Genomic DNA, 24203 nt, shown 5'->3' with positions numbered 1-24203 from the left:
TTCCCTACCCAGAGGAACAGGGTCAAGCTAAATCAGCCTGTCAGGACTGGAACCATGTGACCAAGGATTTATTCTCCCTTTATGGTAATGAGGGTCTATCTCCTAGGATTAGAGTTTTAATCCAAGGATTATCTACTCTACGGATTCCAGTTACCCAGTCCTTGATGATAGCCTTATCAAAGAGGTCATACGATCTTCAAGGTTCTTGACATCTGTCTTAACTCTTACAGTTAGCTTCTAATGCAAACCTTTCCAAACCATGACCCTTTCTCCTATCATCTAAGCAGTGAATCTTGGCAAACGTAGGAGTGTCCACACTACTGACATCAAACTGTAGAGGTTAGATGGAAAAAAGATAAAACTCATTATTTACGGATATTTACTCCTTCGCTTTCCTACCTTCATCATCATGAAAATAATCATATGAAAATATGATCTCGATAAGTTAAAACTCACCCTGGGGGCATATGACAAAAATGAGTGAATATAGCCAATCATTTCTATTTTTATTGATCGAGTTTTCTATTCAAAAAGGGTTTGGTCACAACGATTTGTGTGTTTGTGGTGGAGGGGGGCCATTCACGATTGTTGCCTATTTTGAAGACACTGAAGACTCCAGTCAGAAAAAAGTGAAAATATCTAAATGAAAGTAGAAAGAATAATACAAGTAATGACAATGAAAAGCATAACAACAAGGATAACAGCAGCATCATCAACAACAACTACAACAATAATAATCCAATATAATAATAACATTACTTTCGCCATCGACATCTGATACCGTGAGCCAAATTACCTTATGCATAAATAGATCACTTTGAGGGAGCACGTAGAAAAGGAAAAGGTTCTATATTTTCTCTTTCTTGCGTTCTTTTGGAAAACAGACATCAGCATCCAAATCAAACCAAGTATCCTAATAGCATCCAAATTAAACTAGTATAAAGTTCACGGCTTGAAAACCATTTAGTACGTGTAGTACATTAAAATCAAATAAAATTGTCTCGTCCTTCTCCACAACAATACTAAAAAACACAAACTGTAGTAAAGAGTAAACTGACAGAGCAGAATATGAGGAAAATTCAACAAATGAAAATAAAGATTCTGAATATGTCTTACCTTAACCAGAGGACAGTCTGTTATGGCTTCGTCTTCCTCGTCAAAATCACTTTCTTCTATCAATAGGCCACCTTGTTCTCATATAACTACACCAGGGGACTTAGTTTTGGGGGACCCTTCCTTTCGAATACAAACTTTGAAATGCAGTTATTTTTCGAAACTTTTTCTGAGCTCAACTTCCTTTTGGCTATTTATTCAGTATTGCATTTAATCGACAACCTACTCTTGCTGTCTTAGATTACGAAGGCTTCAACTTTTCATTACTCCTTTCCACTTTATTCGGTTTCCTTGTCATTCACTGACGCCGCCTCAGCGACTCATGACCGAATCTTGATGTCTAAAAGTCGCGGAATTTTACGGGAATTTCCTCCATATGACCATACAACTTCGATTAGTACCACTGCTCTCTAGAAGTCCTCTCAATTCGAACTTTTCGTTAAAGGAAGTGGCAGTAGTCCTCGGTGTCATTTTAACTTCGTCAGTTTTCTTTTTCCTTCAGCTTCAAATTTTATCTCGAAACTGGCTCAATCCGGGAATAAGTCTCATTTTTTAATATTTCAAAAATTTAAAGATCACACTGAAATTTCGACACAAAACTGGAAAGTTTAAGGTGAATTTTGAATAATAATTGTCCCTTTTAAAAATTTCTAATTCATATTCATCTGTTGGTACTTCTTTTTGACAACCTTCAAATATTTTTGCAGAAAGTAATTTTGCTATTTATCCAGTGAAATGAAAAAGGTTACCAGAATAAACCAATGCAGAATGCTGTTCCTTTTTGAAGAACAGAATTTAAATCAATTAAGTTAATAAACTTTGTCAGACCAAGAGCTTGAAGGAGGAAGGGCAAGCCGAGATGTCAGAAAACTTCCTGAAGGGAAAAGAAACCTCAGATGCTGCCAACCACGACTTCTGGGGCTGGCAAAAGTCCGCCGAAGTTCTCTCGCCGGTTGAGAAATAGATAGATAGATAGATAGATAGATAGCCTTACACTCTCAAACGTCCTTGATAGGAACGATTACGAGGGATGACTTTAAGAATATTTTCTTTTATCTTCCCGTAAGCCAGTGACTGTGTGAAACTTTAATCGAATGCTTTTTCTGAAAGAGTAGGTAAGAATGTCTCTTGTGAGAAAAAGAAAGCTAGAAAATAGCTTTTGCTTCTAAGAGGAGGAAATCCAATAAGAGCTAAGCTATCGCTTCGCAAAGGTCGGTTAGAGGGTTGGGTGTCCAAGGAGAATCAGCTGATGAAGCGGGTCTGGGCGCGTGACCTTGCCTGGGAAGAAGCCAGAGCCACCGACCAGTAAATAAGGAGTTGAGGAGATTCCAGCACTTAACACTAAATAAGCATTATTACTTTCTTAATATTTCTAAATAAAAGGAAACGACACGGTACAAGAGCTATATGATACTTATACTACTCCACAGATCAAAGCAATCCACTCACGATAAATATTTCCACCGATGAGCTAAACAACGATTTATTTTTCTAGCACACTAAAAACACGCTAGCACTTCACAAACAATGAATGACAACACGTTGCACAAACACTTAAACTTAGGATTTACTTTATTTTCTAATTTACTCCTCACTAGAAAACACTAATGATCGCTTTAACGCTATAATGAACTGGATCACCTTCATCTGCTGCACAATCACAACAATAAACACCAAACTTATGTAGGATCTAGCAAACACACTTTAGCGAATTGCAGAGCATCAAACCGCATAAATTTTCACCGAACACGGCACCCACTGACTGAGGCGCCTGTCTTAAGGACTGGCGAAAAAGCTCTGACGTCAGATCCAGGGGGTGTGGCTATTTCGCTCGCACGTTATGACTGGCTGTGACGTCACTTACTCATTATGACGTCACTGAGTAAGTAGGTCTAATGTGTACAGGTGTGCCTTGCCTTAGACTATCACTGAAACGACTGCTGGCAATCTATCTCCACACCTGAAAGAGAAAGGAAATAGAGAAAAATTAAAAATCGCAAGTCATGCAACTAAAAATGTCTTTTTGGACAAAATAACGATACACAAAAACGGGTTATAGAAGATGCATTGACGTTATTAATATGGCATAGCAGCCAGACCGATGCACCGTAGATAAATACAGGTGTGCTTCGGCGTATGTGACAAGTGTCCCAATCTGTTCCTGTATTTGGTAGTTGGCTCACACGAAGCCCAGAACAGGTAAACAGTCAAGGCTACACTGGTGGTTGGGTAAATCTGTCTTGTATAGTATGCTGTGCGCATCAAGAGGTTAACGGTTTCAAGCTTTCACCTGAAGCAACAATACTACTTGTTGGTGACTGCTTCGTTCAGTTTAAAGTCTGAAATCTACAATACAATGGGACATGCATTGTTATATTTAACCTTGAATTAAATATCCTTCAATTCCATCTCTCTCTCTCTCTCTCTCTCTCTCTCTCTCTCTCTCTCTCTCTCTCTCTCTCTCTCTCGTAGTGCATGCTAATAAGTGATAAAATATCTGTCCGAGTTCGTGTTGAGGGGGAGAGTACGAGAGCACCTGCATTATGAAGTTTCCCTTGGCGTATTCATTACTTTCGATTGCGCCTGTTGCGCAGGTGAGTATTACCGGTATGGGTAATTCGTGGTGCCCAACTCCAGATAAGAACTGCACTACTGAGGCACAGCTCAACAAGAAATATGAGATTAAAGGGAATGCTACAACTTTGCTGGTGTTTTATACTGACAAACTATAATTTTACTCGAGAAACATGAATGAGCAGCCGTAGGCAAGAACGTTGAAGCGCAAGCGTCAGTCATCGCAAATTCAAGTCTTGTGCATTAAAACATAAACTTATTAATGTCAAAAACGAATTTCCAACATTCAAACACTTGCTACTCCTTCATGCACGTCTGTGACTGATTTCGAAATGAATAAATCGGTATAAGCACAGGTCATATTTGGAACATTATATGCGACAGAAAATTCACTCCTAGCGTGTCTAAAATCATTCTTGTTAATAATAATTAAGTAAATATGAAAGACACGCAAGAATCTGAGACAACGCCTCTCTTCTCTTGAGGCCATAGTAACACCTCGAAGGTATCGGTTCATATAATAACTGTAGTATTGTTAATATGCGTACATTCTTGTGAAACAAACCTACCATAGTTACGCTGCCCAGAATGCCCTATAATTCAACAATGACCACTGACTTGCAAAGCTGGCTTCCACATAACAGTGCCTATATATGAAAACTGACAGAAAGTATAAAATACATAAAGACCAGTTCACACACAAATACAATCATAGGTCCTTTGAACACAAGCAACAAAAGGCAGAAAAACCAGGACATGGAGAAGGGATTCATAATATTACACCACAACAGCAAACCACCATACATTAGAAATAATAAATAACTATAGAGAAAAAACATGGCAAATCACAGCAAGCAAATGATTAGGCCTTTGAATCCCACATTCTAAACACTGGTGAATAGCATTCCATTAACGACAAAATATGCATGTGACATTACGTATGTCACTGTTTCCGTGGACGCGATGCGCCTAACAAAAACACCATGATGTCTGTCAACATCAGATGACATACTTGCAGGCCAACTTTCAAGAATCGCCAACTTCAGCACTATTAATTGACTTGAAATAGCGGAGTGAAGGAATGACGCAAAGTTCACTGATCAATAAAGTCCCGGTATTAGTGAATAAAATACTAGCGCATCACTGATGCTGTGCGTACTTGCTCTACCTGTACCTCGTTCCAGCTCTCTGCTAACACGCTGACATATCCCTTTGCAAGAGATGCGCCGGCCAGCAGCACAGATGGCTGAACCCCATACCTGAATACCTTACCATCTTATTTTTGAAAGCCAACGATCATGCCAATAGCTGAGAACAAGAAGAGGTAACAGAAGATTGCCCTGTGAGAGGACACCAGACAAAATATGCCTCATTTCATAAAAAAATAATGCTTTTCGGTTAAGAACGTAAAGAGCACGAAAACCATTCAAATCACGTTGGGATTTACTTCTTTAACGTACACTGCTTAAAACAAATTTTAATGGACCTTAAAAGCATCAAAAAGACCTAAAAGAATCTCCTCACCTTCTTCTGGTAACAAAATGCCAATATTCAAGATATAAAAACAAAATTTCACCATTTCAAATTACTGAAAGGATGCAGAGTGGCCTAGAGTTATTGCCGTCTACATACACAAATAAATGTTTTTCTTGGAGGGGGAAGTGGCAGTAGTTTATAAATATTCTCAGCTTTATTTGTCAAATCAACCATAAATACGAAGGTGACCATCAAACTCTTATTCAGACACTGACACAGACACACTTACACACAAATAATATATAATATATATATATATATATATATATATATATATATATATAATGTGTGTGTGTGTGTGTGTGTGTTTGTGTTTAGGATGTAGGCAAAACAGGTAATCAGTCAGATATATGAAGATAAGAGTGCAATGGAAACAGACTGGTACATAAAATCTTTATTTGTGCCGGCGTTTCAAGACAAGTCTCATTTTCAAGGCTATAATAAATGAATAAATATCTTTATGTATATTTGGTTTTAAAGAGATTATTGTATAATATATTTGTATTTATAATCTACAATATTTAATCTTTTATTACAGCCTTGAAAATGAGACTTGTTGTCCTGAACGTCGGCTCTGACTGGAGAGTTGAAGAATACTTGAAAGGAAACCGGCGAAGAGCAGTGGATTCTGTAGGCGTGCTGGTGACCAGCCTACGGGACAGGTGGGTAATGCAGCTCATGCCGTGAAAGATTTCAGCAAATCGGTTTGCCTTTGATTCTAAATTTAGAGGACAAATGAGACAATGACTTTTAGTCTTGCTTTTTTCTGGAGCCACCAATTTTGGATATTAATACATTTTAAATGTCACTACATGGAATACTACATTTTAAATATTACTGCATAACATAAACGATAGTATCCTAATAGAAGGCTGAAAATTTCGAATAAAATAAACCTGTTTTTCGGGCTAAACACGACACTGAAATCTTTCCAAAAGTCTCTCTAGCTCAGGAGGCATTGCGTCATAGAGATCGTCTCAGAAGTTGAAGGCATAAACTGCGCATATATATATAAAAAAAAAAAAAAAAAAAAAAAAAAAAAAAAAAAAAACATATATATGCACTTTTATTAAATGAATGTCTAAAGAATTGGAATTACCCTTCCAAAAATATGTTATACAAATAAACAAAATACCGCGTATCGTGCCAAGAGAATCTCATTCATTTCTGAAATTAATTTTCTCAAAATCTTTTGCCGTTAAACTGCGACACCGTTCGACAGTTGGTCTTTAATCTCGATCATTTGTCATTCTAAATTTAAGACTCCTTGTGAACGAGAACAGACGAGAAGGAAATAGTACGAAGAAGGATAAAAACGAAGGGAAGCAAATGGAGGGAAGAAAAAGAAGAAGAAAAAATAAAAGCTTCAAAGACTAAGGAGGAGGAGCCAAAACTGGAGGAGGAGGAGGAGGAGGAGGAGGAGGAGGAGGAAGAGAAGCAGTGCGGGAAAAAGAGATGAGACGCAGGAAGCAATAGATGTCACCAGCGACGGAGTCGGCAGCGGCATCCTTGATGATCATGATAACTGCCGCGATGATGATGATTCCGATAATGAGCAGGAAGAGTGTGATGAAGAGGAAGAATGGAAGATGCACATCAGAAGACAGAGAAGAGGAAAAAATACGAGGACGCAATTAGTTTCAAGATGCAAAATTAAAATGATAAGAGTGCAAAGATTCATTACGAAAAGAGCAGTAGTGGGGAGGGTGGAGATAATGAATATGCTGATAATAACCATCATATTCAAGTTCAATCATTCCAGTTGAAGACGATGATAAAAATGGGAGAGGGACAGAGGGGGAACTTTCAGGCGGGTAGAAAACTTATGGAGGAGAAGAGAGAGAGAGAGAGAGAGAGAGAGAGAGAGAGAGAGAGAGATGAAGGTTAAGCGCTAGTGGCAATGATGTCGTGACTCATCCCCTCCCTTCGCCGGCCACCCCCTTCCTTCATCTGTTTCCCCAAACTCCTACTTCCACATTGGCCCTCGCTCTGGAATATTATGTATATAAATGCTGGCCTTGACTCCACCAACCGTCAGCCTCTGCCTCTGCCTCGTCCTGTGATGTTTCTCTCTGCCTTCTTTCTGTTTGGGCTTCTCTCTCCTTCTTCCGTTCGTCTATGTACAGGTTATTTGATTCACTTGTGGCGAATTCCACTGATTCCGGCAGTTTCTAACATTTCCATCGATGAGTGGTTTATTTTATTCAAAGCACTTTTGCCTTATGGTTTTACTGCTCTCTCTCTCTTCTCTCTCTCTCTCTCTCTCTCTCTCATTATCGCAGTCAACAGGCTAAAAAAAAGGTCCTCTTATAGTTCTCATATCTTTTTACATAAATGTCAAACCTATCACCATTAATCTTCCGACGATGAGATTCATTCATTGTTCACTAGTACTACATTCCTTCTAATGAAAGCTACAAAACCTCGCTAAATGTTCTCTCTTCAAAACTTGTAACGATGAAATGTAATTCGCCAGTTAATTCTATTCTCTGCATATGCTTCGGTCACCACTAACTCTAATCTCCCCCACTTTATCTGACGAAAAATATTATTAAAAGGTTAAAATTCCCCACTAAGTTAAAGCTACCATAGGAGTCTATGATGATACCGCTGTCAAAATGTGCAGCTGAATGTAATGTTGAAACTAAGTTCATTTGAACTCAAATGAGCGAAAACGATAATGCCCATAAGAAATCACTGAGTTATATGTATCTTTTTTTTTCATCTGAATGGCTGCGAAGCAGGCTCGCTTTATGCTTTTATAAACTTCTACCTAAGCGAACAGAAATGAGTAGGAAGAAACAAATGGTGGGGTTTCCCCCTAAGTATTAATAGATGACTCACAAAATATGAAGCTTTGGAGGAGAGGGAAAAAGTCACCAAACAGAGTATTTCTTATTGCCAACGAGACCTTCTGAAAGGAAGGGAGCTGCTCTCCAGCGAAGGGAACAACGACATCAGTAATACCTAAGCGAAACGACAATGTCACCTTTTAGTTGAGAGGAAGAGGATCTACAGGATCCTTGTCGAAGGAGAGCAAAAGAACGAGGACTCGAGTTACAAGTGTAATAATCCGGATAAGAACAGGTAAGCTCAGTATATTGGTTTAATGACTGGCATGAAGTGACAGTTACTATATCTAGTATATCACATAATATTTTCAGATGCCCATTTAGTCAATTTATCGGCGTGATGTTTCCCCGACTAGCTTTATGCACCCTTACAGTCAAAGTCAAGCACATTCTCATTACACAGAGTTGAAGAATTCACTGACAAAACGAAGCAAAAGACAGAAATTGTTTTGGAGACCCTGAACTTGGCTGAATTAGGAGACTACATAATCGATAGTTTTCAAGATCAGGTGACAAAAGGACGAACCAAGACTTGATGTGAGAGACACAAGAGGGCTGCAATGTGGAGGAAGAAGAAATTTGAACAGCTGTTGCGTTGTGTGCAAAATGATGAATTAGAAAGACGTAGACTGAATATGGTCACTGAAAAAAAGGATCGGAAAAAGCGAGACAGGAACCAGACTCCTATGAACACCGCTCGAAACGGAGAAAAGACTGGATGGTTCACTGTCAAAAACAGATTTTAAGTGAATAAATGCTAAATATGAGTTAACATAAAAGATTTACGCCACAGGCATGAAATTAGGCTCAACAATCAATCATAAGTGAAATAGAACGGAAGGTATCCAATAGATTTTGTATTGAAAAGCTACTCTTGTGATAAAAACGAAGTAGGCTTAATTGAAGTCGTTTGAGACAATGAGAATTAAGTATTTTCAAATACTTCAGCATTAATAAAACATTTCACCAATAATAAAGTTCAAGGGATATGATAGTTTTTTTTCCGGAATGGCATAACTGGAGTAAGTTTCAAAAGGGTATCCACAAATGCCAGAAGGCATCGTGTAGGCGTATATTTTGGGTGAATGATATGTTGTCTGCAAGGAGACAACACCTACGTATACCATTTAAGCCGAAAATACAGAGGAAGCAATGGATTAGAAGGGCTGTTATTCCACTGAGGAGAGACTGATATATAGACCTAAAATATGTGTCAAATGAACACAGAAAGCCATAGCTCTAGCATGACATAAAGGTCACAGATAGAACCAACTCTACTGCCAAATAGGAACCATACGGATATGAGTTCCCACCACATTTCATGAATAAGTAATGGAAAACACGACGAAGAAAAAGTGTGGGGTACATTAAGTGTTGTCAATTATGTAATAACACAAGATATATGAAAATAAAGTCTTTTTATTTTCAGCAAGTGCAGTAACAAGGACAAGTAAGTGAGTAGAGGGTCTTCACATCAGACTGCTAGCTAGGCTCAGAGAGGACCTGGACCTCACTAAGAAATCCATGCGTAAACCACAGAACATTACTAATGCTTACTAAATCAGTAAATATAGTTCACATAACTTATAATAACAAAAATAATGAAGGCAACTAGTGAAAACACACAACAGACAAAAGATGTCAAATGCACAAGAACCCAGACAGAATTTGTATTAGGTTATATGGAGTGAGTTACCCCATCAAAGCCAAATATGAAACCTTTTAAAAAACACCTGCCCTCGCCAGTAAAATGAAAATTCCAAGCATATGACGTTAAAAGAAGAACAATTTTTAAACAAAACAACACTTGGGCAAAAAGATTATACAAAAATTACCTCCACTTCTTGGATGGTGACAACGACTTTTAGCAATGAAATATCATCGGTCTTCCCATTAGAAGAAGGACACTTTTCCTGAGTTAAACAGATAAGGGAAAATGATGAGGACATCAAATGTCACAAAATGCTTGAGAATGAACTGTAGTTAATGCAACAAAGTAATTTGTATGATAGAGTTGAACTGTAGTTAATGCAACAAAGTTATTTGTATGCTAGAGTTAGTTTTTGCTAGTAGTATTTATAAATCCTTCAATAAACAAGGTTACATAAATGTCACAAGGTACCCTATTTCATAGAGCACACAAGGCTGGTTGCTGCTTAGGCCGGAAAAATACAGCTGGACGAAAACCTTGCCACAACAGCACTAGAATAAAGAACACCTGCAAGTAATCATCTTCTGCAGATGTAACACCCAGCCTGATGGCATAGTCAAAGATTTCCCAATTAATTTTTTAAATAATAGGCCGGCATCCTACCACAGGGATTGTTACTCTTCAAGCAAAATAATATGGGAATTTAGTTGTTGAAGAATAATGCATATTTCGCTAGCATTAACCATAAAAAACACATGATGATCTTATTTAATATTTCAAATAAACCTGACCGGCAAAGTGAGACGTTTGCAAAAAGTAAGACATTACCAGAATGTGGGTAACATCTTATTATGAAATTAAAATCTATTTCCCGTTAGACTGCAATATAGAAATAAAAGGATGTTCTAATACGGATCCTATATATCGTAGCTAGGACACGACTAATTCGTATCCCACATGGGACTATGTTATCTCTTTAAAACTCGTGACAATGAAATATAATTCTTCAAGACTTAATTATTCGCCAGTTAATTCTATTCTCACCACTAAGTCTAATCTCCCCCTTTATCTGACGAAAATGATTAAAAGGTTAAAATTCCCTACTGAGTTAAAGCTGCCACAGGAGTCTATGACGATACCACCGTCAAAATGTGCAGCTGAATGTGATGGTCAAGCTAAGTTCATTTGAACTCCAATCTATTAACGAAGGGATGAAGGTAACTCTAGGTTACTTAGGGTATTGTCGTTATGGAAAAGGCTACAGCAAATAAGACCATGGCACCTAATAAATAATCCCATCGAAAACAACTGCAAATGGCGCGCAAAATCTTATTAAATAACCAGAATCCAAACGAAGAGGCATCGATCTGAGGCCTTCGACGCACAGGTTCTAGCAAGATATTAAGAAGACAACAATTGGCAGGGCTTTTCTGTCTATCTTTAGGCAGAGACACCTAGTCAAGTTCGGATAATAAAGTCCCTATCAATCAGCTGTTTTGTCTACATAAGACGCAAGAAAATTAGGTGATCTATGGCACAAATAGATGAACGTAAACGAAGAATAAAAATGTACAAAACAAGTCTAGCAGTTAAATCATGAACTAATAATTATTACCAACTCATACCAAGAATAGTTACTAATCTTACTTAAGCTCAATAATTTGAGTATACAGAAATAAATTCAGAAATCATTCACATATAAACAAGACAACTACCATATCAGATAAGAATGAAACTTGTCTAGACAAACATTAGTCTAATGAAAAGCCAACGCACACACAGGCACATGCGCGCGCGCAAAACAAAACGCACACATATATACACACACACACACACACACACGCACACACACACACACACACACACCATATATATATATATATATATATACTATATATATATATATATATATATATATATATATATATAGTTTGATCAAGCTTACAATTACGCGAACATCCATTGACAAGCAAGCAAAGATTGAACAGAACAGCGCTCCAAGTGGTAGGGAAAAGAAGTTCAGTTATTTTCGTAACAGACTGAAAAAAGTAAGAGAACGTGACCTAGTAGTGTGTGAGTGTGGGTTTGTGCGCGTGTGTGTCTGTGAGCACGTGGGTGACCTTAATGGGCCAAGCCACCTGTTCCGATGTACAGCACATCTCTAGTGAAAAGTGAAATTCACTTTATAAAGTTTCTAAGATAACTCATAACCTTGGTTTCACAAGAACCCATATACGTAATAATAGAATAAAAATAGTCTATGAAGTCCCAGGCATCAAATACTATATGGATCTGGCTCAATAATGCCGACAAAAACTGATGCTATATAACGACGGTGGAATGTCGTTACTCAACACAAAACTCGATCCCTCAACCACACACACCCTAAAAAATGAAACAGAATCTAAAACATCGTCAGAAAATTCTGAACGATCGTCTTGTTCTGAAGTTTTAACAACTTTTAAACTCGAACTTCTCAACAGTGTTAATATTTCTTATTTATTTATCTTTATTTTTTTTCTATTTTTACAAAAGACAAAAGTGTGGATGACTCCCAAAGGGAAGGTGAAAATACGTATCGTTTCTAGTCATACTGTAAACCACCGCAAAATTATGTTACGCTAACACCGCTGTTCCTTCAAGTATTACTCATCTCTTAAAAGACACTTGAAACTGTTTTAAACTAGTTTTAAAATGCAATTTTAGTACTTCCAACGAAAATCAAGATCGGCAAAGTTAAACAGAAATCCCAATCACCGTCGATTGATCAGGAGAGACTCTCCATCAAGTTGAAGGAAAATGCAAATAGAACTGGAATGTTCATCAAGAGCTCTCGGGGGAAAATCCCGCGCCCAATACACAAAGGCACAAGTTCGAACGTCCGTGTAGACCAACAGAGACAGTTGAAAAATGAAAAAAAAAGAAGAAGAAAAAAAAAACGGCGTATGTCTCACCAGACAAGAAATACGGATCGAGTTCAGTAGCCGCGAGATAAAAAGCCCAACACGAAGAATGACGAGGGTAACTGAAGGTATCCGAAGGTCCAAGTGAAAAGTAACACGCAAAGAAAACGAGGACCGGACAACAGTACCCATACATAAAAGTTACAGGCAGTCATATATAAAAATTAGATGTCTACGAGGAATCTGTAGAAACTCAAGGTTATCACAAGATGAAATCTGGGAAGTTTCACTTGTGTACAACTATGACAGCTTCTATGAAATAACTTGGAAGCTGAAAAAGAGTTATACGTAAGCACATGAATTATTATTATTATCATTATTATTATTATTATTATTATTATTGTTGTTGTTGTTGTTGTTCAGTAGATGAAACCTATTCATATGGAACAAGCCCACATGGGCCACTGATTTGAAATTCAAGCTTCCAAAGAATATGGTGCTCATTCGGAAGAAGCAGAGGAAGCAAAGTTAAATACAGAAAGAAGAGATAACACTTATCAAAAATTAAAAATAAATCAATTAACAGATAAAAAGATGTTTCGTTACAAGTAAGATAACAAAAAATCATCATATTATAAAAGTGGGCAGTTCAGTTCTAGAACAGAGATCGTCCTCCGACTCTCTCCCTTCGTAAAAATTTTGCTTAAAAATGTGTAAAAATTATACTTAAATATGTGTGTGTGTGTGTGTGTGTGGGTGTGTCGTGTGTGTGTGTTTGTGTAACCACTGTCAAAGAAAAGTCTGTGGTGAAGAAGAAGCTAACACTAGGTTCTTTCGTCTTATTCCAAAGGTTGTTAATAAAACTAAAACACTTAGAACGATCACATCTAATGGTTAATTAGAGGTTCTGCCGACAGCTGATCGGACTGTTATGGTGGGCGTCCCTTGATGTTCAAATCTCTCTTTTACGAAATGTGAAAGAGCATAAACACAGCTGGTCAGCCTTTATGTTGTACTGAATTTAAAATGACGTTTAATTATGATACATTCTAAGAATACTTAAAAAAAAAAAAGAATTCTGATGAATATTGACTCAGAAAAATAAATATATTTATCAGAAATATATTTATCAGTCATCCATATAACAATGGCAGGTTGTCTCCAATGTCACAACGAGAAGTTGTCTCCAAAGAAAATCAAGAATATTATCATTACCTCTTTCATCCCTCAATTATTAAGTCAAGAATAAGCACCCTGTTCAATAAAAACATTTATAACATCTGCCAACAGTTTCCACTTTAACATGAGCATTCAATGGACACAATCCACTTGTGCAAAAAATGGTCTCGACATTTTTTTTTTCCATTCCATTCGTGACTTATCGCGATCAGTTGCTTGATAAGACTTAAAAATACTTCAAATGATTTACAGTCACATTGATAAATGATTTACAAAATCAATTTCTATGCAAATAATTATTCAAGGAAAATTTTTTATTTACACCATATGAATAGTCACTCTGAAATGGCGAAGCAAGCACAGACTTATGTCCCAGATGCATTCGGACTAAAGGGTTAATGATTCTTATATTGTTAAACTCAAGGAGGTCAAAATGATTTCCTGCAAGTTTATAGTTCACTACTTTAGCCTTATTACTACGTATATAAAATATACAAAGCACAACAATAAGCATATCTTCTCTTCAAATACTCTGCTTTTATCTTTTCCAACCCGACTCGACCCTTTCCTTTAATGAAAGATCAAATCTTTTCTATCACAACATCCTCTTCAAGGCTTAGCAGGCTTGGATGCCTTTAACTATATAAATAAATAAAGAAAAATATATTACAAACACACACACACACACACACACACACACCACACACACACACGACCACACCGCACACACACACACACACACACACACACATATATATATATATATGAATAAAAAATATAATATACATCATATATATATAGATATATATATGTATATATATATATATCTATATATATATATATATATATATATATATATATATCCAGCCCACTAAGCCTTACGGAGGATATGTTGGGATAGGGAAGTCTTTTTTCAACTGTAATAATTTCGCCTCCTCTTTCATTAAGGGAAAGGTTGAGTCGGGTTAAAAAAGATAAAAGAAGAGTATCTGCAGAGGAGATAATTTTTACTTTATATACTTCACGTATATAGATATATATATATATATATAATATATATATATATATATATATATACATATATATATATATATATATATATATATATATATAACATACATACATACATACTATATATATATATATATATATATATATACATATATATATATATATATATATATATATATATATATATATATAAAGGTTTTTTGCCACGAAGGAAAAAAATGAAAAAGCGAGATAGCCAAGTACTTTAAAACAGGACCGAAAGTACTTGGCTATCTCGCTTTTTCATTTTTTTCCTTCGTGGCAAAACACCTTTATTTATACATAGCATCACGTTTTATATACTTCGTGATCAAGTTAATCATATATATATATATATATATATATATATATAATATATATATATATATATATATAGATTTCAGTAGATTCCATGATACAAATGATAAAAGGCCGAAGTTTATTACGAAAAAAACGTTTCCCACTCATGTAAAAGACAAATAGAATTCATTATTACCATAAAATGAATTCACAAGGCAATGAAAATTTACAAGTTCATACAGTAAAAAGTAAAAGCATAAAAAGCACATAAAACAGTAGACAAAAAAGAGAATACCAAAACACAAACCGTCCATAAGTAGGAGAGAAGAGGGAATGACATCCAATGGAGTCCAAGGCCAGACGACAAAGTTTTTGTTAATAAACTTGGCCTTTTATCATTTGCATCATGGAATCTCCTGAAGTCAATATAACTTGTTGACTGGAATGTTTTATATATAATATATATATAATATATATATATATATATATATATATATATGTAAGTATGTATACATATGCATATCATACTCAGTGAATACATTCGTTTCAGTGCACCGCTGTAAATCTAGTTACCTTCATAACCTGGAGGTTAACGAGAGGTGAATCACGGAGCGTATTCAAAAGATCAAAGGCCAACGATCTAATCTTACTATATAAAGCTTTATGGATTTATTATTTGTCTACAGCCATCTCATATGCAGTATACACATACGCTCTCGCACAGTCATGTGTGGGCGGTTTATGACGGTGAGATCATATATGAAAATGAAAAAAAACTATCTCGGTTCTTTGCCTCGACAACTGAGTACCATTTCATATGAAGTACACGCACCCACGATTAGTTATTTGAATGACTTATCTGATCTTAATAGCAGTATTATATAATCGAATTTTAACCTGTTTTTTTTCACGAACACAAAATTATGAAACAACTTTATCAGAGTGCAATGGACAAAAGCCAAAGGGGATCTTGTATGAGTCATTGATGAAAAGGAGAAATAGAAGCAGTTTTTGGACGAAATCAAATATCTACATATTCAGCAAAATACAAGAACATCACATACATGCAACAGGAGGGTCGTCACAACTGAGGCACATAACTTGGAGGATAAAATGAGCTTATAGTGACCTCTCTACACTTCTACCTACTCATCGGACTATACTACGTATGTTCACTTCGATGCCATTTCTGTTCTTCATTTGTTTTTTTAAAAAAACCTTCGTCTACTGAAATCAATGGTTTGGGTGTTCTACTACACAGAAATATAAAGATAAAATAAAAGCAAGAAAATGAGTGCGTGGAAGGTTCTTTGTATATTTGTTTGTTTGTTTTTTTCTATGAGAATTGGGTCCAAGTAAATAGATAACGTTACATATTTCATTATTAATTTTGTACTATTTTTATTATCACTTAAATCTATCTATTCTGTTTATGTTTGTTATTTCTTTCATATATATTTTCAACCGAGGTCATTATTTCTTCTCTTCCAATCATCATCTTAGTATTTTATCTTTCCGAGATTATACTAATAGATTTTATATTTGAAGTGCAAATAGATTTACTTAATCCCCTTACGGATGCGAGTCTTACAGAAGTAGTGGTCTCCAAAAACGCATGACTTTTAAAAATCATTGCATCTGGTAATTGTGATCATTCTACAATGTATTCCAACTTAAAGAGAAGAAAAAAAAACGCTATAATACTTTAATGAAGGTAGGTCCATTTCAGCTCTATTAATTTGCTTCTCCGTGACACAGATATATGTCTAAAATGAAATACTCTTTTTCTTTCTTTAGGAATATGGTGTGATACGACAGCCTTACTCTGATGAATCGCAATTTCACAAGATATTACATCAAACACACCCCCACCCCCTCCCCCGCCCCGATTGTAAACTTATCTTGCAACCTCGAGCAGCAATGGAATAAGATTATATGTTGATGGCTTACTTCTCTTCTTCGGAATTCTCTCTTTGCTCTTGATTTCCCCAACTTTCGTGTCAATGACTACAATCCTGACCTCCAGTTTCTACCCATCTGATTACTAGCTACGCAGAGGCACAAGGCTATTATTGCAAAATTCATGGAAAACTTTTAGAGGAAATATACAATCTGATGTTTATAGCGTATGCGTGAATTCACTAACACAAGTATGTACACGCATGCGCATGAATGAACCTCTTTACCCTTAAAGGATGTGGCACCAGAAGGTATCGCGCGTCATGACCCATGGGTGAAGTTCAAGTGCTGGCAGTGGTGACCGCACCACCTCTTACCGGCCACACAATCATTTCAAAACCATTCCTTCTCCAGAGAGGGTTCGCCAAAATCTGTCGACAGTGATATTATGTGCAACAAAAAAAAGTGGATTAGAGTTTTACCACTAGCCAATGGTGCAACATAAACACTAACAAATGTCATAATAGCGATCACCATCATCTTGATAAAATGTCACCATTACATAGATGACCCAGTTACAAGCACTTCACTACATACAAGTTGGGCAATCCGAGGTTTCACACCAAAGTCACGGAAACAGCAATGGAGCCACGATGTGTAACCATTTTTAATTCTACGTGCATATCCAGCACATATTTAGTGGAGATTTATTCACTTCAAGATTTGCATCCATGGTTGCTGTAATAACAACACTATGGAAACCACAGGTTATCTGCACACTTGAGGTATATGAGGCATAAGCTCTTGTGAAACCACAGAAAATATTGCAAAATTACATAGAGGGAAACTTGTTCCGACCAGTACATATCATTGGCAAATAAACTGTTCTTTCAACCTGTAACACTGACGTCAAACCAATTTTTCACAAAAACGACGATTTCCAAGGCCCCATTTCATTCCGACGCTGCCATGCAAAACTCCTGACCCTCCTCCACAGTTATTAACAAACTTGCGGTCTAGTTGGAGAGACCATTAATGTGATCTGATTACCATTGAACCTCTTCATTTACCATTTCCACTTAACAGTGGTATCATGTAGCATCTTCCCGCGCCTTGTGACAAAATCCAAAGCATTAGTTGCGTTCCAATTCAGGATTTACCAATATTTTGAATAAAACCTCACGAGTTCAATAATTCTGTCAAGATAGAGGACCATGTATAATTTGCGAAATTAAAAAAGTCGACTATACAAATAAAAAAAAAGTGGTATGGCATTAACGTCTGAAGCTTTGGTTAAGTAATTAATATCTTCCCACATAGTAAGGTAAAGTTAGACTTGTTAGGGAAGGCTAGATCTCGAACATTCTTTATTAATTGGGAGCCATGGTCGGGCCACGTGTTCAAACAATGATAGGCTAGCATATGTAGCCTCTAGATATGTATTTTCCAATCATTCTTAATTGCTGCCTCGTGTTTTACTGTTAGGTTATATTTCTTACTTGTATTTGACAAACAAGACGTAATTTCCTTAGGTGTTTCATTACTTCCGGAAGATGATTAAATACTTATACCTGTTGGTCTGCAGAAGCTCTTATAACGCATTGTACATCCATCTACTTATCCATTTACATTTACGTCAACTACCGAAACCCGCTAAAGGCTTCCCGCAAGCCTATGAAGTTCCAGGAATTCTTCGTTTAGGTTTTGGGATGGTACGTCACACCCCTTGGGGCCAAGAGGGGCAATCTCTCTCGCCATTGTTTGTTTAGTGAACAGAATGAAAAAGCTTTGGTCTGGCACGAATCAACATTGAGGTTACTACAACGTAACTATCACTTTGTCTCTCTCTCTCATATTTACGGTATGAGAGCACTAGTACCATAATAATAATAATAATAATAATAATAATAATAATAATAATAATAATAATAATAATAATAATAATAATAATAATAATAATAATAATAATAAATCCCAGAGAAAATATAATCCAGTTTCACGCAAGTTTATTTTTGCAGGACAAAGAAACGCATTTTGATCAAATTTGCTCTAACCATTCATTGGGTGACCCCATCCACGTGATAAAGTTTTGGCCGATATCGATGAAGGCTTGGCGAAAAAACATCCAGCCTTCATTGATCCCGACCAAAAGTTAATTATCTGAATGGGATTTTCACGTGACCGGTATCTAATGGACACAGACAGACACAGACACACACATAATATCATAAAAACATATTTCGCCAATTCCTTAATAGAGATTATTTTTCAGTCACTTTTTTAACATTCGAAAATTTTATTTGCAATATACTTCTCTCTCTCTCTCTCTCTCTCTCTCTCTCTACTCTCTATACTCTCTTCTCCTCTCTCTCTCTCTCTCTATCTCTCACTCCTCTCTCTCTCTCTCTCTCTCTCTCTCTCTCTCTCTCTTCCTTTGCTAATTTCCCTTCTGACTGACTTCTGGATTCTGCTTTGAAAGAGCGGTGAAAGGACAGACAGAACGAGCGATGAATTTAAAATCCAATAACGGATTTGGTGCAACAAAATTCCCTACTGACACGGGAGTCTCCAGAAAGGCATTTGCCAGTAATTCTGAATTAAGCAGTGACACATTTCTGCGGCGAGAGCAGCTGGACGAACACGAGAGAGTATCTTCAATATTCACAAAATGATAAATCTGGAAACGGAAACATTAATTTGTTGTCACCTAAAATAACACAGTTGCATGCATTTATTCGGCACATATTGTCATAGAAACCTAAAACTTATAGAATCTCATATCACATGAAATCATATAGGACTCGCACACACTTGAAAGGACACCAGAATCACAAGTAGAGAGAGAATTAAAACTTATGAGTGAAAATCTATAGTTGTGCCTAGTGCCGATACAGAAGCTCTCGTCTACCTAAGCAGAATGTCTCTCCTCCAGCTGTAGTTTATCAAGTGGACAAAAATATCCATTTTCTCGAGTACTGTATTAACATTTCGCTTACATATCATTCAATATTTTATTTGATGTTTCCTATCTTCGGAGTGAAGAGTGCTGCTATCCCCTTTCTCTGCTTACCCTTGAACCCACGCATGAAAAGGTGGATAAAACTTCCATGCATAAAAATGTAAAATGAAAATTCCAACTGATAACGTTTTTTCTCCAATGAATTCATGGTCGAGTAAGTTTTAAATTATATTGATAGATACCAAATTCAAACGAATTTATCCCATCCACATTTATTAGTATAATATCTTATGTATATCATTTACTTTCCTGCAGTTTTCTGAGCTGTATAACTTTGCTGCATTTTTCATTTCCCTCTTTCAATGGGTCTTTATGGCATCATTTACTGTTACTTACAATAGCGTATTGAGTCTCAATTGACAGGAGCTTATAAAACTGCTCATCAGTCCATATCGTAAAAAATCATGGGAAGATTAGAGAGGTTTACGACGGCATGTCCGACTCTAGTGACGTGACGTACCGTCCCGAACTTCGGACCAAGTACTATGTACGAGTACGTAGGTACTACCTTCATTGAGCACTCTCTAAAGAGGCCAAAGGAGAGAGAAACTTCACCCGGGCCAAAGGATCGCAGTTCTAAACGTGAATTTTATTGCCAGTTGGGAATAGTTGCTACACACTGAAAAGATATAATATTGATACCTTACGTTTCATACATTTTGTATTAGATTATGCTTTGGTACTATTCGTGTTGTGATTGTCATTTTATCAAGAATCAGCACAACTGTCACACTGAAGATTTTTATTTTTTTTTTCAACTGCACTAAAACATCTTTTGGTTCTGAATAAAGAAGATAAAGAGACGATACAACCAGAAGACAGTTCTTTTCGGATTTTCCACAAATCTCGTGACAGAGACTACAGATTCAGTAACGCTCGATAAGTTGGGGAAAACCTGATGCGAATGAAATGCATTAGCGCCCAAAATGCCTGGCCAGCATCCCCCTTCCAACGGCCTCTACAAACCCCTGTTAACCTTTTATGACCCTTCAATAACACACACCTCCGCCTTTCATGTCACTTCAAATTGTTCCGCATATACATAATGCCATGTACAGAACTCCTTTATGTCGCTTGAGTACGTTCGCCTTCAAGAACTGCGACAGCACCCCTCCATTCAAAAGCAGACACCCTTTCCCTTACGTCATTTCGACAGTATGCATTCATCAACAGGCAAAGCATCCATCCCTTCATGTCACTTGAACATGTTCTGCATCCAACAACAGGCTTAAAGTGAAATATGAATGGACCAAAGGAACTAACTACAAATGACGAGAGTTTTCGAAAATCTAAAGCTACATCCCACTTAATCAAAGATTCGTACACTACAGTTTGCACGTACATCACAGACTGGGCAATATTGCTTCAATTCCTGTCTGGGGAAAACTAAGGTACTTGGAAAGTCGACGATAACGACCTCCCACACATACTATGTCAAGCCAGCTTGCAGCTCATCCTTTCTACATTCAGGTAATAAATATAATTACGGTAGTTAGAAATAAATATCAAGGATTGAATATTACAGTGTTTCTTCTCGACAAAACGGGAAAATCATACGCCTTATCAGATATGATTTCCTTGCAATTAATAAAAATCAAGCTCGTAAAATTCAAGGCTAGAATGCTTGAAATATTAAACAAGAAGAAGCTTCAAAGTTTGGGTTTACAATACATCACACAGAAATTAATTACCAGGCAATATAAACACAAACTATCTATTGATATATCAATCTTCTACCTATCTATATATGTGAACTTATCTGTCTAGTTATTTATCTATCCTACTCGCAAACGTAGGTGTAAAATATATAATTTAGTTGCTAAGGAAAGAAACGTCAATAAAAAAAAAAACACTGATATGTACCTCCGTGTTCAATTGAAGACCATACACTCTGTGAACATGAAATTCAAGAATGAGTTACAATTTGCTTGACGTAGTTGAATGAAACAATCGCTAAAGCGTCGGAAAAACTGAATGACATTCCAGCCGGAAGTGAACTATCAAGAGCATCCCTAAATCCTATAGAAAGAACGTTCTTCTACACCAAGAACAAATTACCCGAGATGTGAAAAAGTAAAATGAAAGAAATCAAGTACTTGAAGAATTTACGGCAGCACATGTTAATGTTATCGCTAAGTGCCAAAGCTTGAAGTCGCTAGATAACAATGTTATGCTGGTAAAGTGTGCTAAAAAAAAAAAAAAAAAAAAAAAAAACAACACACACACACACACGGTAATATATAATATTCACTTGAAATGGTAAGTCCCGACTTCTGGGACATCACCGTCCCGGCGTTCGTTCCAAGGAACCTTCATTCTCTTTGAATGGGAAACTGTAGTAAGAAAAGCTGCCCGAGCTGGACGACGGCAAGTATAAACGTGCTGGTTATAGTCAGTAATCCCAAAAATACTTTAACATTAATGTATGTCTTTACTCAGTCACTGGGCTTTTCCATTAATCAGCGCTATTATTTCTTGGTAAGTTCAGTTTTGTGCACTACCGAACCGGCAAATTTAGGAGGACTCACCCGCGACCAGTGGCCACTTCCTTCTATGGCTTTAAAGCCTATCCTCGTTAATAGAGGCCATTTTCCTTTCAGGATCTCCGAATCTCTTCTTAGGCTGGCTTCATAAATTCGTTTTTAGCCTTCTATCATTGATTGCACTTCTGTTATACGTGTTTGAATTTGTTCATATACAAAATGGAGACTGATCATAATGAACTTAAAAAAGAAAAAAAAAAAAGCGCGGGGGGAGGGGGTCCGAGTAAGTTCATGTAAAACCTAAAATATGTGAAAGCGCGAGAAAAAACAATAAGGAACTCATTATGCCTATATCTTAATTAGATGTGACTTAGTTTTTAATCACATTGGCATCTCATTTCTACATACAAAGTTTCCCGGACATTTAAAGTAATCTATTTACATGGGAAGAAAAATGAATTACATTCTTAATGTTAAACAAGATCTAGATCATACAAAATACGTTTATTATTCAAGATGTATTTGTGATATATGCAAATTCATCCGGTAGTAATATGAAGTATAAAATTTTTTAATCATTCTTTTATATTGCATTTCCAGTAGAAAAGAACTGGGTTTATGATCAATAAAATTACAGTGAAGATATTTTCATAATTACGAGATAAGAACAGGTTTTAAGAGGAAACCTCGACTGAAAATGCTTTATCGACTGCAAATCAATCAGTAAGTTGGTTCGCACAGAAGTCTGTTGTTACGGCATCTTTTTGCCGTTTTCGGCAACGTATATGAAATCACACTGAATTCTATATTTGGACTTGATTTATTTGAAACCTTTACACAGAGATCTTTCCCTTCCTTTAAATCTTATCTTTTCTTCAACTTCAAATATTTCCAAGTGTAGGAAATTCCGCTCAAATTCAAACATTTAGTACTGTTTTTCGAAGAGGACACGTGATCTTTTCCATTTTTTCTCGTAGAACACAGGAAATGTGTTTTGGTTTTCGGTCTCAACAGTTTTACTGCAGATGCTATGTAGAGTTGATTTACTTAACTCTGCTCCCTCACCAATGAATTGAATAAATTCTGAGGAGTCTCGTACTGTACAGGACAGATATTAATTTTCTCAGCAATGACATACTTGTATGGTTGTTTACCATTTCTCGGGCTATTCTATCAGAACACGTCTTGGAGTCTTCCCTGAACGATAGTACTGCAGCTTGTTGACTACAGCAAATTTCCATTGAGAGCCTGGCCACAGAAGGCGTTAATCATTGAGCACCCAATACCCAGAAGAGTCCCTCTTAATGGAATTCTAGATCTTGGATGGATCAAGCGGAAAACCTGGAAAGATGGTAGTTTAAAAGAGAAATCCTCATACATTCTTGGCATAAGAGACTTAAGCCTGTCGAAAATTCGCCCGTCAAAACATAGCTACGTCGTAGTTTATCATTTTGAATGTAATTAAAACTGATAATGACAGTTATTTGTAAGCAAACTGAATTTCTGATACTTTCATTTCGTGATTTATCTTGCAACGAAGACAAATACCTATTTCGCAAGAGCAAATTGACTGTTTATGAATCATTTTCAGTCATTTTGTTGAAGAATCCAGCCTAGAAGTCTGGAGGGTAAGTTCATTTTTTCTTTTTTCTTTCAACTCAACTG

General features: G+C 36.5%; 1 long non-coding RNA gene across 1 annotated transcript in view; it reads right to left on the bottom strand.

Moving 5' to 3' along the window:
- Window positions 1-1039: 1039 nt before the first annotated feature.
- LOC135216726 (uncharacterized) overlaps window positions 1040-24203 on the bottom strand; it is a 332432-nt gene continuing 309268 nt past the window's right edge. Inside the window, exon 4 of the long non-coding RNA XR_010314902.1 lies at window positions 1040-3073. This is a non-coding gene — a long non-coding RNA (uncharacterized LOC135216726). The remainder of the gene's footprint in view (window positions 3074-24203) is intronic.

The sequence above is a fragment of the Macrobrachium nipponense genome, chromosome 6 (genome assembly GCF_015104395.2).
Source record: "Macrobrachium nipponense isolate FS-2020 chromosome 6, ASM1510439v2, whole genome shotgun sequence".
NCBI classification, from domain to species: Eukaryota; Metazoa; Arthropoda; class Malacostraca; order Decapoda; family Palaemonidae; genus Macrobrachium; species Macrobrachium nipponense.
The sequence above is the reverse complement of the archived record's forward strand: the minus strand, read 5'-3'. Positions and strand labels throughout refer to the sequence as shown.